The 17749-nt window shown below is 43.6% G+C and overlaps 1 protein-coding gene and 1 long non-coding RNA gene across 5 annotated transcripts in view; one reads left to right on the top strand and one right to left on the bottom strand.

Moving 5' to 3' along the window:
• Positions 1-17749, bottom strand: part of CHST11 (carbohydrate sulfotransferase 11) — a 233059-nt gene that overhangs the window by 12217 nt on the left and 203093 nt on the right. The gene's annotated exons all lie outside the window — the stretch shown is intronic.
• LOC141978665 (uncharacterized) lies at positions 397-16789 on the top strand. 2 transcript variants are annotated; one of them, XR_012636412.1, is made up of 3 exons: positions 397-492; positions 4064-4162; positions 15161-16789. It is a non-coding gene; the product is annotated as an uncharacterized LOC141978665 (long non-coding RNA). The 2 variants fall into 2 exon arrangements; XR_012636413.1 differs by lacking the exon at positions 397-492 and adding an exon at positions 2715-2762.

Here is a 17749-nt window from a genome sequence, read left to right as displayed (position 1 = left end):
CATATCAAATGAATCTTAGGAAGCAGCTGTCATCTTCTCTATCCACAGGAAGAGCACACTACTGGTATTCACTTAGTGATAAGAGGTGATTATAGGTCTCAAACTGAAGTGGAGGGAGACATCAAAGGACTCTCACGGTGCAGCCCAGAGGTCAGTTAAGGTAACGCAGCCACTGACTGAATTCATAGGGTGATACCAAGCAGTCTCCTGCCAAACTGACCTATATTCCATGTACTGTCTACCCCAGGACTTATTAAAATTGCATTGTATATTATCCTAAGTGTGCCCTGACTCTTATTTTAAAATAAGTATATTAAATATTAACTCTGAAGTTTCTTGTGCTGTGGCCCAGAACCAGCATTTCATTCTATATTCTGTGCAGGGACAAAGTCACTTATTGACTTCATTGGCTCAACGTGGAAAAGAGACGCAAATCTGCTGCTGATTCTGAAACTGCATCTACTTAACCTAGGGATGAATTTGATCTTGCAGGTTTGTTTTTTCTAAAGCTGCACAGTTAGTCTCCTTTAAAGACATGCTTGTGATTCTAAGTTTAGCTATGTCAGTGCAAAGCAAAGGAAAATATACCCAGAGGCTATTTGAACAATTTACTCTGGGTGCTGAAATAACAAGTGGAATCAGATCTCACCCATGGATTGGGAGAGAGGCAAATCAAACAGCTAGTACGTGCTCATACTTCCCACTGAAGTCATTATATGCTGGGCTTCAGTAGCAGTTATGGAAATGTAACTGAAAGGATAACGTGGACCCTGTTCTTAGGTTTGGATAAATTCACTGCTAGAGTTAATTAATTGCAGCCTTGATTGAGGAAAGTACTTAAGCAAACACTTAAATCCATCCTTGGTTAGGATAGCACTTTAAGCATGTGTTTAAGTCCCACTGAAGTCAAGAGTGGGGATGGGGTGGGGGCAGCAGGAAAGGAAGATCAACACGTGTTTTAGTTTATTCACTAAGTTAGGCATTGATTCAGGAAAGTGCTTACAGTTTTTGAAGACATGCTAAAATGCATTTGTTTTACCCTCATGAGACTGACCCTCAGTCATGGTTTCTTTCCTGTTGGCGTGGTAACCTTTGAGACAGATAAAAGACCATATAAAAACGGAAAAGTTTCTCACTCTCCTGACGTGGCATCAGGGTGAAGCAGGACAACACACCACAAATAGTTTCTTCAGCTCTCAATCTCAGGTCCAGCAGCAACAAATAATTAGCCAACAGTCTGATACCAGAAAGAGCTACTAATAGAGGTGCTGGCCTCATTTAGATCTCAGATGAAATACAAAGGAAAAGAGACCTGTTTGTTTTTTTAAGGGTTCTGCTCACCTGGGGATATATGTGTGTGTGTGTGTGTGTGTGTAACATAGATGGATCCTTTAATGTTTTGAGGGTTAACAAATCAGCTGCTTTCCATGCTCTTGACTTCTGTAGAAACTGTCAGGTAGGGTACGTGTGCTGAATATTAGTTTTAGTTATCTTTAAGTGACATTAGATGGAATACCTAAAGCATGGCTAAATTCAAAGAAAAGAGAAACTGTGTGTTATTGCTAAGCTCATCCCGTGCCTTGCAACGTCAGGGCCTGATCCAGGGAGGGGCTGAGCTTCTCTTGTGAGTTGCTGATCATCATCCATTATTTTTCTTCAGGACACTCAGCTCTTTGCTGGATCATGCCCATAGCTAGGCATGTGTCATGGTTTTGTGCTGTTTCTCTGCAGGGGCATATGCTACTGGGACCTGCATTTGCTGACAAATTGACAGCCATCAACCTTCAACACAGAGAACTACAGATTTATTGCCAGAGGATAAATTACAATAATGAGCTGGGAGGTATTTTCTTCTGGCTACATAAGCACAGCAGGGTGAGCTAAACTTTGAGGGCCTTTCCTGGCTTCATGGTCAAGCAGCATCTTCAGAATCTGACCTGCTAATTGAAAACATTTCCTTAAGTAGTGTGTTATACTTCAGGCTTTATGGGTATTTGGCTTGTTCCAGTTCATTTAGATATCTGCACTTAAGGCATTTCCCTAATGGGGGAGTGAGGAAATACCCGTATGTCACTAAAAAAAAGATTTTCCTCAAATACCTCAGCATTGGTTAACCTCCCAATTTGCCCTTCTCAAAAGAATATCTGTTGTAGTGAAGACTTTACGTTATTTTGGACCAGAAATGTGTACTGTAGGTCAATAATTTAGAACTGTGCCTTGAAATAAATTTAGCTGGGGGTTTGATTTTAAAGGTAACCCAATAGATTTGGAGATATTGTCAGAACTCTGCTTTATTTAGTCCCATGACAAATCTGTAAATATTAGACACTTAAAATCCATCTTTTGTAGCTAGACTACTAAAGTTTAGCTCTACTAAAGTCAAGGTTGATTTGGCTGCAGCCTGAGTCTCTACAACAGGGGTGGGCAAACTATGACCTGGGGGCTACATCCGGCCCTCCAGATGTTTTAATCTGGCCCTCGAGTTTCCGCTGGGGTCAGTGGCTTGCCCAACTCCGTGCAGCTCCCAGAAGCAGCGGCATGTCCCCCCCTCCAGCACCTACAAGTAGGGGCAGCCAGCGGGCTCCGCACCCTGCCCCACCCCAAGCGCTTCCCCCGCAGCTCCCATTGGCCAGGAACCGTGGCCAATGGGAGCTTCAGGGGCGGTACCTGCGGACAGGGCAGCGCACAGAGCTGCTTGGCTGCACCTCCGCGTAGGAGAGGGAACATGCTGCTGCTGCTGCTGCTTCTGGGAGCTGCTTGAGGTAAGCGCTACCCGGAGCCTACCCCCCTGACTCTCTCCTGTGCCCCAACCCCCTGCCCCAGCCCTGATCTCCCTCCCACCCTCTGAACCCCTCGGTCCCAGCCCGGAGCACCCTCCCATAACCTGAACTCCTCATTTCTGGCCCCACCCCAGAGCCCACGCTCCCCAGCCAGAGTCCTCACCCTCTTCCGCACCCCAACCCCTAATTTTGTGACCACTCATGGCCTGCTATACAATTTCCATACCCAGATGTGGCCCTTGGGCCAAAAAGTTTGCCCACCCCTGCTTTAAATACAACTTGGAAATAAGCATTCTGGCAGTATCCTAGACGGGCAACAACAGAGAACAATGGCGATAAAGGTGTGGTTAAAATAATCAATTTAAATACAGTATTTTTGGAGGACAGACGGGAGCCTCAGGAAGGACAAAGATCATGAACCCAGGATAATTTGAAGAGGAATATTAGTGCTGCAGCATTTCTTGGGACCTAACATACAGAAGGGAAACTTGGTGTCTCAAGTTGCATGTACTAAAAGCATGTTGCATAATATTTTCAGTGTTATAAAGTGGCTGGTAGAAAGGAAAAGAGTTTAATTTGGCAGATTTCCAATTCATTGTCTCATAAAACAGTAGCGAAACCAAGGAAACCAAAGGCTAAACCCTTAGTGTAAACTGGTGTCGCTCTGTTGTAGGCAGTGGAGCTACACGCATTTATACCAACTGGAGATCTGGCTCCGAAAGTCTAACAATCATGTGACTTTGATCTGGTCCTTCTATGACAGAAAAAGACAGTATGTTTGATGAATTTGTCCACTTTTGGCTCATACCATCATAAATCACTGTTCATATTAAAAACTAAAAGTTCCTACCATTTACAAATTTAATTTAAAATGAAAAACCTTCCTGCTGTCTCACCTGCATTGCTCGAGGTCACCATACACTTTCAGTATCTGTTATGACACTGCTAACACATTGCTGAATTCCATAAAAAGGAAGAAGAAAAGGAGTACTTGTGGCACCTTAGAGACTAACCAATTTATTTTGTTAGTCTCTAAGGTGCCACAAGTACTCCTTTTCTTTTTGCGAATACAGACTAACACGGCTGTTACTCTGAAACCTATAAAAAGGAAGAGGTTCCCAACGCGGTAACTGGAAAGAATCAAGGGGAATGCAATCTGCCTAGATTCATCCAAAGCTGTTCGCAGCAGGGGCTTGAGAGTTCCCATCATTTCACTTTGGGGAATATCCCCAGTAGCCACTGTATATTGCCCCCCTGATGGTATGACTGCCACATTGTTTCAGACATGCTGTGGACAGCTATCACCAGTTCATGTCTATGGTACACTGCACTATGAGGAGTATGAGCATCCTGATACAGGAGTCAAATCCAGGACCTAATGGGTGAGTTAAAACAGACCTTTCAGTTTGATCTTGTAAACCCCCTGTGTGCAGAACTCCCACTAAGGTCTATGGTAATTTGACAGGTGGAGGGCTTGCAGAATTGGGCCTTGAGTCATTAGACACTGATCTACAAAAGCCACAAGTTTTTGAGCAGCTGACTTAATTTGCCTTGCAGCCCTCCCACTTATCTCTTAAATAACTATGAGTTATTATAAATTAATGTACAAAGCACTGATAAGTTCTTTGGGCTTGGGCTGACATGTTTTAAGATAACTACAGAGAAGAAAGGATGTGCTAGGACACGAAGCAGAGGGAGTAACCTGAAGTTTTGTTCTATGTTGTTAGCTCCCTACTGTAGCCTTTCTGAAAGAAAAGTGTCTTGAGAGACTTGAATGAGGACAGGGAGGGGGCGAGGGAAAGTGGGTGTGGGTGGGCATTTCATATATAGCAACACCAAAGGAACTGGAAGTTGCCCAAAATCCTGCTTTCTCACCTTCCTACTTAGGTAGCAAAAGAATAGTGTGACTCCACGCGTTTAAAAAATCTCCTATTAAAATGCTATCAGCCATTTATAAACTTAAAGACAATAGGACTTTCCAGCAAATATTTCTGCAGTAGAATCTACTTGCACAGCAATATCATTTACTAGGTTAGAAAGAAAAGTGGGCTTCCTCTACCTCTTTGTAACTTTTTGTTTTCTTCTGATTAAAGACAAATATTAGAGGTTCCGACCCAAAGCAGAGTTGGGGTTGGAGCTGGGGTTTCTCACACCTCTCAGGATGAGCCCCAAAGACAGAGCAAGACAGGATAATGACAATATGCAATGAAGAGGGGTTGTAAATGAAATGAAAATTTCCCTCCAAGCCATCTCAGTTCCTGTGCACAAAGAGAAACCCACTGGCAGCAGTAAGCAGCAAACAACTCCACCGCAAGCTTCCTTAAGTAGCAGCTCTGATTGGCACAATGCTGTTGCAACTGCTTTCCCTCAGTGCCCCTTCCCATTAATGCCAGCACGAGCCAGCAACAATGCCAAAAACACACAATGCACCATTTTAATGCTCTGCAAATTTGACCACCAGGCACTTTCTGAAAAGGCTGCATCTCCCTGGGTCTAAGCACAACAGGAAAACAATTGTGACACAAATTCCCAAATAACCACGTGAGAACTAATTCAGCGAGTTCCTTGTTACATTTTTAAGCCCCTTAAATTGCCACATAAAGCCTTCTGACCTCAAAATCTATGGGAAATTTTAAAAATAATTCATATGAACTGTATAACATCTTGTTACCTTCCTGTCTGTCTGAGTTTTGTCTCACCTGATAACTGATATAATAGTTCATCTATTTTTAGGGCAGGGTGCAAAATTTTAATTTACAGTAAAATCAACAGATTTTTCCTTTTAAACTAGTTTAGGGTGTGTTTTCTTTTTAAAAAACCTACTCGCTCCTTTCTATTTTTTCGAAGTTCTCACTCTTAGCTCATTTCCTTGGGAAAAGCTTACGGGGTGGGAAGCCACTCTTACGGTTTGCTTTCTGTTTGCTCCTGAATTGTCAGGCTGCAGCCTATGGCTGCTTGCCTTGCATTATGTTCCTTTCATGGATTCTGAACACTTGCCAGGTTCTATTTTTTTCCCCTCCACTGATCTGCTTAAAACGCTGACTCCCCTTTTGTTGCCTTCGCAGCCTTGTCCTGCTCCGCCGGCTGCTTGAAGACTCCATCAGGAATGGGAGGCAACAGAGCTCCAGCAATAAGTTTTTCAAATAAGTGCCAGGCTGTAGCTGTCAGGATGTAAACCCTTAAACAGCTAGGTCATTCCTATCTCCTGGCATATTCCTTTTTACATTGCCTAGCTCCTGCTCACCGGCTCTGTGGGGTCATAGGATTTGGGAATGTTGCCCTCTCCCCATTCCCATGAAAACAGCAGGGCAGGACCCAAAAAGTGGTAGGAGAAGGGGCTAGCTACAATACAATGGCCCAAGAGAGGCACAGTCTGTAGCCAGGGGCAAGTCCAGACACTCAGCTGTGTGTATGGCTGGGGTCAACAGCATGCACTAGATGGAGGTGCACTCGCCTTCTTTATAATGGTGCAGCAAGGTATACCTGGCATAGCCTCGACGCTGCCCACCTTGAGCCAGCCTGCCCAGCCCAGGCATAATGGCTTCGATCCCAGATGAACAGCCAGCACCCTTCCCTTCATCCTCTGCGTGGTTCTCTAATGGAAGGGTGGTGCCTGTTGCCGTAAAGTGGTACCATCTGGAGCTTCTCCTTCAATGCAGGTGAGATTAGTATCATGTGGTTTAAACCCGCTGCACTTTCCCCCCACATTATAGCCTTGGAAAGGGACTAGGTTAAGAGATCCTTCAACGTGACTATAATTCTATGCGTACGGAATGGGTTTTCTTTTTACTTGCTTGTCATTGTTTTTCAAGGGAAACGGCTCTTTTTCTCTTGGTTTAACAAGGAATGCTAGTAACATGGAAAAGAATGAAATTCCTACGCGATGGATGGGCTTTGAAAGAGCAGAAGACCATATTTCAGATCATGCCTAAGGACTGAGAGGGCAGGGAGGCTGACCTGCCTTCTCATGCCTGGAGATGGTCCTTCCAGGGCAGGACTGAAACACTTTGGTAGGGCAGGGTGGAGGCTGCACCGGTAAGGTGAGTGAATAGAAAATGTCCTTAGCTAGGGCTAGCAGTATGACACTTTAACCCAGCACTAAATTCACACACTAGTTTACAAGATAAAAAGGGCAAACCGTGAAGACATGGTCCATCTGCTAGCAGAGGCCACACTTTAAATTATTGGCTGCAGCTGGAGAACGTGTGCCTCTGTACCCTCCATGTAGGATTTCCTACTGCTGGATTCACATAAGTAAGGAGCCAGTGGCAACTTCTTCTGGCTCACTTGCACTGTCCCTCTCTGTGCTGCTGAGTGTGGGATCCCTCCTGCCCAGTACACAAGGAGGTGCAGAGGCCCAATGAAACCTCTGCAAGGGTCCCACAGAGTTGCTATGGCACAAAGCACGGTGAATTTCTAGGCGGCAGATTTCCCTTTGAACACTGATGCTAATACATCTACTGTAAGGTTGCTGACCTAGCAATATAAAATAACAGGGGCATAAAATGCCTCAAGATACCTTTCATGTTTAATTTAAAATGCAAACAGATTTACTGGCAGGATGTTTATCCTTTCTTGTTTAAATTATTGATAGTGGTTTAGACTGGGTGACCCTATTACATTAAAATAAATGCATCAGCTTAGACCAGGAGTTACAATATCTTTCATTGCTAGAAAATGAAGCCGAATGCATGCTTGTATCGGAGATGCAGCAGTTCCAGACCAAGGGGCTATTGTACAGATAGTGAATTCTGTGATGACACAGACTGTTTTAAAGACAGCAGCAGGGCAAGGCATCAATCCTTCCCTTTGCGAGCATTTCACAAATGGGGTTGAGTCCAGTTGAGCTCTCTGTCGGTCGGACATCTCATGCTGTTGGTCTGGAGACACTTTGGATACTGTGTTTGCTCACTTTCCGTTTTTGACTTAGGGCGAGATGAGACTGCTTACTCCCCACACAAAAGGTGGGGAGGGCACCAGGAGACTTCTCTTCATGCAACCAGACAAGAACCAGGCACAACAGCTCTCCAGCATGCCAGGGCTTCTATGCACCACTGTTGCTGCAGGAACTAGCAAACCCAGAAACATGGCTTTCCAGAGAGGCTGCCTTGTCTGCCCCTGGAGACATTGTACCGCAGGGCGGCACAAGCTTCCAGGAGTTCTAGCTAGGGAGGTGTGACTCTCTACCCCCAGTTCCCTTTTAGCCCTTAAAATATGGCTCCACATTCAAGAGAGACTAAGATGATGGCATTGGAAGGTTTCACCCATTGTCATGTCTCAATGATTTCAAGAGCAAATATTCTCAGGTGACAAGTAGAAATAGTTAACCCCTACCCCTGACTTCCAGCCCTGCAAACTCCAGCTGGAGCTCTAAAAGTCACAGCTTGTTAGTTTTTCCATTTCATGCATTCTCACCAGCAAGAAGGGTTGTGCAGGCCAGATCCACCTCCTCTCAGGACCCCCAATGATTTGTTAATTTAAAAAACAAAAACAACCGTCCCCAAACCCCTTGTTTTCCTAGCTAACGTGAAATGTGTGCCGCATGTTCGGAACAGAAGAGCCTGCCCGCATTCCAAAGCTACAATGATACAAGTGTGGGAGCTTCACAGTATATTGACTCTGGTTTTTATTCATTTGTCTCTTTTCCCTCTCACTCTTTTCTTCACCCATCATCTTTTTGCCTTCATAAATAAAGCAGAAACACTGTATTGGTCCAAAGCACTTCCTCTCACATTAGCAATCCCACCGTGTTTTGGCTGCACTGGAAGAGCCCCAGCACTCCTGTCGGCAGAGGTTGGAGGCGTGCCCGGAGATCATTGGAATTCTATAGGATTTTGATAGTTTAAGGTTCGCATTTATTTTTCATTCTGCCTATTGTCTGCTCTGACTTTTTTCACTGTAGTGTCTCACTAGCTGTTCTCACTCTGGCCTCTGCAGCTCTTTTTTAAAACTTCTCCTGTGCAGAACTCTACCAGTCCTGGGTTCACAGTCCAGTTGAACTTTCAATCCCGCAGTTCAAGAAGAAAAAAAGACGCAAACGCTTTCCAAGGAAGGCACAAATATTAAACAGAATGGATAAGAGGCTGCTCCAAAACATACATACTATTTAGAAGATTAAGATAAAGCAGCTACCACACACTGCTACTTTAAACCTGATACAGAACATCTGCTCCTGTTTAGCTTTTAATGATTCACAATCTCTTGCCTGCATCTACAATGAGAAAAGAAACACTTGAGTGGAGCTAAACAGCAGGTTAGTTTATCCCATTGCGAGGAAGAGAGAATCCTTGCCATGCTTAGCTGAGCCGACATGAGCCACTAAACAGCCAGCCAGGAGACTTAAAGCCCACACATGGAGAAAAGGGATGCCCTTTTTTGCAGCTCAGAGTTGGCTCTTGCTGAATTTTCTTTTGACCCCTGCAGCCTATGGACCTAAATTAGTCTCCTCTTCACTCCACACAAACACTTTAGATGGAATTATTACCTCCCCCGCCACCCCTCATTGATTTTTCTATGCGAGAGTCGATTGTACCAATAATGCTTAAGAACCCAACTATGGGCCTGACCTAAAGACCACTGAAGTCAATGGGAGTCTCTCCATGAATACAGTGCACCTTGGATCAGGCCCAAGAATGTTAAAATCTGGGCAGACAGTAGGTGTGAACTGCAATATTAGGGTCTGAGGTAGCAGATAGATACACACACAACAGGAATAAATCCTAGTTGCAGTTTTAAATTCCAGTAAATAGACCTCTGGCAGGGAGCACAACAGGTGGTGACAGGATGGATTCCTCCTCCTGAAGCTGCATCTGCAGCCACTCTTGCAGACTGAGGGCTGGGATAAAAATAACACTTCGCTTTCATATGGTACTTTTCATCTGGAGACATCAAAGTCCTTGACACTTCCCCTGCTTCCAGATGTGGAAACTGAGCCACAGAACTAAGCCACAGTTCTTGTCAACTGTCTGAAATGGGCCACTCTCATTACCACTTCAAAAGTTATTTTTCCTCCCTTGGTATCCTGCTGTTAATTGAATTGTCTCGTTAGACTGACCTCACACTTGGTAAGGCAACTCACATCTTTTCATGTATTTATACCTGCTCCTGTATTTTCCACTCCATACATCTGATGACGTGGGCTTTAGCCCACGAAAGCTTATGCCCAAACAAATGTGTTAGTCTCTAAGGTGCCACAAGGGCTCCTCGTTGTTTTTGAGCCACAGAGAGGTGCTCTCACACTGCTGCACTCCCCCTCCTCTGCCAGCAGAGCCACACTGCCATAGTGCCACCCAGTCAAGCCCTGCCCCTAGCCTCTCTCTCCACACATGCCCAGCAGCACGGAAGAAGCCCCTACAGAGCACAGTTCTGCCTTGGGCAAGGCATGCTAACCCAGTGTGGCCCACTCTCCCAACTTGGTTATCTGTCTTGACTCTGGGAGCTGGGACTGTAAGACAAAAACATGTGTTTTGTGTGAGAATTTCAGCCTTTTTTTTGGGTGAGTTTCTAGCTCTCCTGCTTGATACATCCCAGAGACTGGGTCCTAACTCCTGATTATTGAACTCTTGGGATTGGCAGGACTGGCTAACCACCCGCAGGGGCTCCTCGCATGCTGCGTCACACTCTGCACAGAGAAACCGTTCTACCGGTGGGGCTTGTCAGGCCCTCCACAGCAGCAGAGACTGGGGAGGGAGACCCTGGCAGGATTTGCCTTAAAACATTGCCAAGGCTGCTTCCACACTATGGCCCCAATTCAGGACAGCACTTAAAGCACATGCTTAAAGTGCTGTTGAAATAAGTGGGTTTTAAGCACATGCTGAAATGCTTTCCCAAGTAGGGCTGCTTTAATGAATCAGAATCTATGGTTGAAACGATGCTAGTTACATTGGGCCTATGATAGATGTGAGCAGGGTTTCAGTGGTCGTAGACAAGGGGCCAAAAGTTATTGCTTGGATGCACATCCTACCTTCATTGTCATTTGTTCATTTCTCACCACAGCTCTTGAGAACTCACCTCTGGGTTTAATTGCCAAGCTAAATCAGTGGCACTGAGGAACTTAACAGGTTGGCAATTGGCATTATCTGTCTGTTAAAATGTACAGCGCCTATTCTAGCAGTACATATAGCTGGTTTGATAGATCATAAACTTTCTGAATCACTGAGATCTGAGCAAACCCTTTAGTTCAGTGAAAGTCGTCAGTGCCCAGATGTTTTGCAATGGAAGAAAATCATGGAACCTTGTACGCACGAACAAAGAGCAGCTTCATGTTTGTTTGTTTAAATGTAAGAATTTAAATGAAGATTTAGCGCCTCACTGGAAATCAACCAGTACGTTACAGGGAAAATAACTGGCCCATGCATGTGTACTTACCAGGCTAAATGTAAAAGGTGGTGTTGTTTTCCTGGAAAAGTACTACATGTTTCGTAAGGAGCAGAGACACACAAGAGGGATACAGTTTCTGTGGAATAGTAGGGCGAAACATTGTGCCAAATGCGGCCAGCTTAGAGAACCAGTATTAATTATGAGAAACAAAGCATGTTGGTGGGTGAAGCCAAAATAAAATACTACCAACAGTCCAAATTAACATGCAGGTTTTTACTAATCCAGACACCAACATCTCTAAATGGGTTTAAGGCACGGTATGCATTGTAGGTGAGAAGGCGAGAAAGTTATAGTGATCCAATTGCTCCCAGGCAGCCTGTAACTATCTGGCTTTAAATGGCAACTAGCCAAAAATGTCCTTTATGTCACTTTGATGCTGGCACATACCGTGAAATATTCTGAAACGCTGGCCTACTAGACAGGATTTGGTTAACTGATTAAAAAAGCATAGCAGTCCCCTCCAAGGAAGCAGGTGAACAAGAGCCTCAGAGGGCAGATGGATGCATTAGAAAATGAAGGGAAAGAACCATAAAGAACCACAATAAATAATACGTGCAGTAAAATATTGCTCCTTTATCTCTGGGCTGAACAGCTTCTTTTGAAAATGCTCCATGCTTTTGATGGCAGAGAATGACATCTGTGTGTGACAAGAAAGCAGAAATGCCTGTGATAGATGTGAACTATTAAATAACAGGGAATATTTGGGGAATTAATATTTATGAAATGTAAAAGACTATGGTAAAATAAAAGCTGACACAAACTTAGGAAAGGAGGATGATTTGAGTTAAGGCAGATGTAAAACCTGCAGTCTGTCTATTCTGTCAAGAAAGTAATTCCCCTCTCTGAGGTCTCTGCACCAAGCAATGTCAAACGAAGAAGAAAAAAAAAAATATTATAGGCCTGATCCAAAGTCAACAGAAAGATTCCCATTGACTTCAGAGGGCTTTAGCTCCAACCCTATATGAATTTCAGCTTCTAATAGGATTTGGGGGCTAGCACTCTCCCCCATGCCCTCAAACAGACAGATTGTCCACAGCCTGGATGCACACTACCTTTCCATAACTCCACAGATTCAGCTGACAGTAGTGAAATAGGTACTTGTCTCAACAGAATGGAATCTTGATGAGTGGTGGGGGACCCTTGATAGTGTGAGAATGGATGCTTTAGAAGTGCTAATAGAATCACTGGGGGATTTTTTCAAAGGCACTCAACTTTCCATGGGAGTTAGGTGCCTAATTACCCTTTATGCCTTTGAAAATCTCCCCCATAAGAGACGGAAAAAGCCCTGTTTGGTCACCCAGTCCAACTCCCTGCCATACCGCACTGTTCCCTGCACTACTGTACAATCTCTAGTGTGCTGATTAGTCTTGTTTTTAAAAGTCCCACTATTTTTCTTGGGAACTTATTTTACAGCCTAATACATCTCACTGCCAAGAGACTTTTTTCCCCAATATTCATCCTAAATGGGCTCTTTCCTAATTTATTTCCATTAAAGAGCGAGCTCTGTGGATAGAAGCTCTTAAATGCTGGAATGGCTCAGATAAAAAAGGGCTAAATCAAAACCACTGTGACAGCCTCAGTTCTGAATTTGTTTCCTTGTGGGTGCATTTCTTGGATGTGACTTTAGTTTGAGGCAGGGTTATGTTTAGTTTCTAGACGTTGTTTCCTCTTGTTTTGACCCTGCTGAATTGCAGTAGCATAATCATAAGGCTACTGTGAGAGAGCTGTATATATGGATGCTAAGGATCTCAAAACTTCAGCTGATGGATTACATTTCCTCCTTCACAGAACCTCACTGAGAAAAGCTTCTTGATAATGTGGTAGAAAATAGGTTCTCCAGACCCATGGCTCAAGGAACAATGTAAATCACTGTGTTCTCTGCACCAGAGCATAGATTTAGAAGAGTGTTTGATCTTCAAAGGGAAGAACGTGTTTCAGCCAAAGGATCCTGTCAGCACACACTGGCAGCTGCTGCAGACAGGTTGAAATAGTTTCTTCTCTGCAACTCTTCCTCATGTGAGTAGTCCCTACTCTCACAAGCTGTCCCAGTGACTTCACTTGGACTAGTCTCGTGAGCAAGGGTTGCAGAATCCGGTTCAAAACTGTCTAAGGAACAATGGCATCCTTGTCTTTGTTCTCCTATCAGCTATTGCCCAGATTTCAGCCTATTCTCTAGTGGTGTAGGTGATTGCAATGCTAGTTACGTTTACTGGCCTACCAGCTGGTTTGCCTGGAAATGATCAATCTTTATTGCAATTCAGAATGAGCCCTTAGTCTGGGGACTGAGTCTGCACTGCACCCATCCCCAAATTGAACCGATCCAATTATAACATGATACAGTTATAAACCTGCTTTGAAAAAAATATGCTTCTTCTCTAAGAAGAAAGACCCCCTCACGCAGCATCTCAGGCTTTTTAATATAAATTCAGAAGGGAAAAAAAAAATCCACACAGGGACACTAGCAATAACCAGGCGTTGGAGTACAAGGGAACGTGAATAAAACACAGCATTAAGCTGCAGCCATTCTGCTCAACCTCAGAACATAAAGTTTATTGAATGACTCCCAGAAGAGGGGGAAATGTATGTGGCCCTTAGTAATAAAGTCTATAATTAGTTTTTATAGAAAATCCACAAACTGTACTCAACTCCTTACCGAAGTGTTTTTTGTTTGTTTTTTGGAGTCGGGTAATGAATGCTTTACACCTCTGCACACTGATAGGTGGACACCGAAATGAACGCTTAAGGCAGGTTTTGTTTTAGCTCACAAGCCTATCCATCTGGTCTAGCAAAGGAGGAGAAAGTTCTCAGTTATACCTGTTTGGTCACAATTGGCCAGCTCCCACCACAGCTCCTTTGTGCCACTTTTTTGGCTGCCCAGCCAGCTGAGAATTCCCATAGTGTGGCAATCCCTGATGGCCCTGAGTTAATTCCACCCCTCCTACTTTCACATATAGCATGTGGCTCAGGAGAGAGCATGGCCAGATGCTGCTGCATGCTGGCGATCCCTGGCTGGTGTCACGGCCCCTTTAGGGCCACTCTCAGTCAATACAAGTTAGAACAATCCTGAGGCTGCTCTAAGTTGAGCCAGAGGCTGAACTGGCCTCCAGCTAGCCACAGGATTGGCGGAATGGGGTGTAACAACTGATCCCTTCTCTTCAGCTAAATAGGTAGGACTAAATGCTGTGCAACCCCAACAGTGTTCATGGAGAAAATCAGGGCAGAAATTGACTCACTCTCTCTTGCTCAGTTCTACCATCTGGCTTCTTCAGCTCCTGTCAATCTGACTATTTTGCTGCTGGGTCTGAAGTCTCCATATTAAACCAATTACTAAAAAAAATAAACAAATGTATGGGTGTGTAAATCTGTGTGACTGCAGATGGATAGATAATGTTTATTTGAGTTTTATGAGGTTTTTAAAACTCAGCACCATAGAATGTAAAGTTTAAATAAGTTCAGGACTAACACACTCTACAAGCACTATAACAAACTACTTGTCTGCAATAGTCAATGAAGCAAAGTTTTGGATGTTAAGGAAAAGTTAGCACATGGAGAGGAGGACACTGGAGTCATTCAACAAGTGACTTCGTTATTCTGGGTGCTACGAAGAACGGGATGTTATTTTGGGTGAGAGTTTGCATGAATTGACTTTAAAAACTTTCTGATAAGTTCATTTGACTTTTCATATGGTCCCTGTTTGCTGTTTATTTGTGGCTTTACTGCAGCTGGATGCAACGTTCTGAAACGTCTTGTAAATCAGTTACTGCATGGACCTTTAAATAGCAACTGATTAAAACTAAAAGCAATCTCTAATTATATAAGAGAAACCACTCAACTGGTTATAGCTGTGGTCACCACACATGATGTAAATTCTCTTCCTCTGAGGCTCAACAAACTAGACAAACCACAGACTGTTCCCAGCATGGATCCTTAATAACACAATGCCACTCCACACAACACTCACTTACCCTAACACATCAATGTATTTATTTTTATAATTTCAGACTCTGGAAAAAACATCCTTCTAGTTAAGGAGTAGCACTCAGCATGGAAGTGGACGTTTCAGAAAGGAGTGTACCAATAAGAATACAGCCGACTTCCACATAATCCAGTTTGCTCATGTCTTTATATCATGCTTTCCACTCAAATATCTCAAAGCAACAGACATTCTATCAAGCAACGTATATGGTCCTCACCACTACGGTATCTCAGTGTCCCCGTGGAGTAGGTAAATACTATCCCCATTTTACAAATTGGAAAACTAATCCAAAGTGAAATTGACTTGGCCAAGCTCACATGGTAAATTAGTGGCAGAGCCAGGGGCTGGTTCCATTGTTCTCTCACTTCTAGCAGTTTAAATCAAGAGTAACTTTACTGAAGTCAAAGAAGCTACACTGGTATAAAGTGACATAAGAATCAGACCTACGAGGTCCTACCTCCCCATCCTGTGATTTCACCGCAGGCCATACTCTTCGGTTTTCTTACCTAGCTTACCATTTAGCGTAACTCTTTGGTAGGGCTGGTCAAAAATCTTATGTCAAAATTATTTTTGACAGAAAAATTGGATTTTCCACCAAATGAAATTTTGCATGAAAAGTGTCCCCTAACTTCAGAAAGTTAACTTGGTCAAAAACCTCACCGAACACCAGAAAACAGAAATGTTTATGCCCCATGAGGCAGCTCATAACTCCCCAAGAGGACAGACTGTGATGCATCATGGGAGATGTTGTCTAGGCAAAGTGTCTGGCCTATTGAGAACAATGGGAGCATGAAGTGCCTGAACTACAACTTCCATGAGGCGTCATGATAGCATTTCCGAACCAGAATATTTGAGTTTTCAGCCAAAGTGTCAAATATTCTGTGGAAGAAAAACCCATTTTCTGAACAGTTCTACTCTTTGATCCACCTCCTTCCCTCACATGTGCACTTAATTCCCATTGAATTCAATACAGGGGGATGTTTACACATCCAGAAGTAGACTTTGGCCCTTTGTGTGGTAAACAAGCACTTCTTCCCTCACAGCTCATCTTCTCCTATTTCATCCTGCCATTAAATCATAATGCTAAATATATGACATCATGGAAAAGGTGGTGACAACAGATGATGCTTTCATTATCAAAAGGGGCCACACCTGGCATTTTTACTGAGACAAAACTCCCAGTGGCCTCATTAGGAGTTTTGTGTGAGTAAAGACTGAAGGGTTTGCTCACAGGATGTAATTTCACCACTGGATCAAGAAGATGATGGGTGAGATCCTTGCCCCATTCAAGTCAATGACAAAGCTCCTATTGACTTCTATGAGGTCAGGATTTTGCTGCCTGTGTGTGTGTGTGTATATGCATGTGTACGCAATAGGGTGCTAATCCCTGATTGGTGCTCCAAGATGCAACTGCAATACAAATAATAAGTAAAGGAGAAGCTTGGTTGTGTAGACCCCAATTAAACAGCAAAGAAAATGAACAAGATAGACAAATACTGGCAACGTGCATTTCTTTTTGTGGAAATGTTTCCCTTTTAAGACTTGCTACAGGATGAAAATTCATTTCTAAAAGGCTTCAGCTTGTGCATCAGCAGTAGTTTGTGAGAACAGCCATAACTTTTGTAGTGCTGAAATACAAAGGGTGCTCTATTTTATCTACAGATCCTCCAAGACCATGTGCTTTGGCATAATTGCTCCATTTTATCATCATTGCTCATATGATTGTTCTGTACATCTGATTAAAATGTTCCACTAGGATCTGGATTTGGAAGCTGTCTTTTTGCACCATACTCTGTAGTGCATGGTCAAACAGATGATCTCCTAACCTGAATGGAGAATGTAAGGTCAGAGGTATTTCTTTTTTGATTTATTGGGCAGTTTTCGTGCTGTTCAGAAGGATTTAAATGTCTGGGGAAAAGGATTCTGCTTTCTAAAAGTGGGCCTAGTGCTGGAATTCTTATTCAGACAAAACTCATGTGAATTCAAATGGTGTTTTGCCTGAGTGAAGACTGCAGGGTTGTTTTTAAAAAAGTGATAATTTGTTCAACAGACTGACACTGATCCCTGAATGCATCTAGCTCAGCTGCAATTTCTTTTAGTTTTTTTTTTTTTCTTGGAAGACCTGTGTGCATGCAGGCAACATGCATACGCACGCACAGATTTCGATGGTCTGGCACATTTCTGAATAGAATATACTTTTTCATCCTCACGTGTCATTTTTTCTGTCTGCATTAGAACAAAGGGGACATCTGGGGTCAGCACAACATTTTTGTACCTGTGTCAACAACCCCATTTCTTTACCCAGCTATCTGGAGTGAGTCTGTATGGGGCTTTCATTTTGGGTGGTATGAGGGGCTCCTCCCTCGCCCCAATTTATACCCCACTCTCCTAATTCTCCTAGTTGCCACAGACTTTTCTTTGACCAGGGATGGATGGGACTCCCTTTGGAGCTCTTCAGCACTGCTCCAAGGGTAGCCAGAAGACTTACTATAAAGCAAGAAGCGGCACCTTCCTTTCTCCACGCCCCCCCATCAGAAGCAGCGTGCTGTCTCCAGAACTGCTGTAGCTGATTATTTTGTATTAGACCCAGGACTGGAGCGCCATCGTAACAGGT

The sequence above is a fragment of the Natator depressus genome, chromosome 1 (assembly GCF_965152275.1).
Source record: "Natator depressus isolate rNatDep1 chromosome 1, rNatDep2.hap1, whole genome shotgun sequence".
Lineage (NCBI taxonomy): Eukaryota > Metazoa > Chordata > Testudines > Cheloniidae > Natator > Natator depressus.
This window is presented reverse-complemented; position numbering and strand designations above follow the sequence as displayed.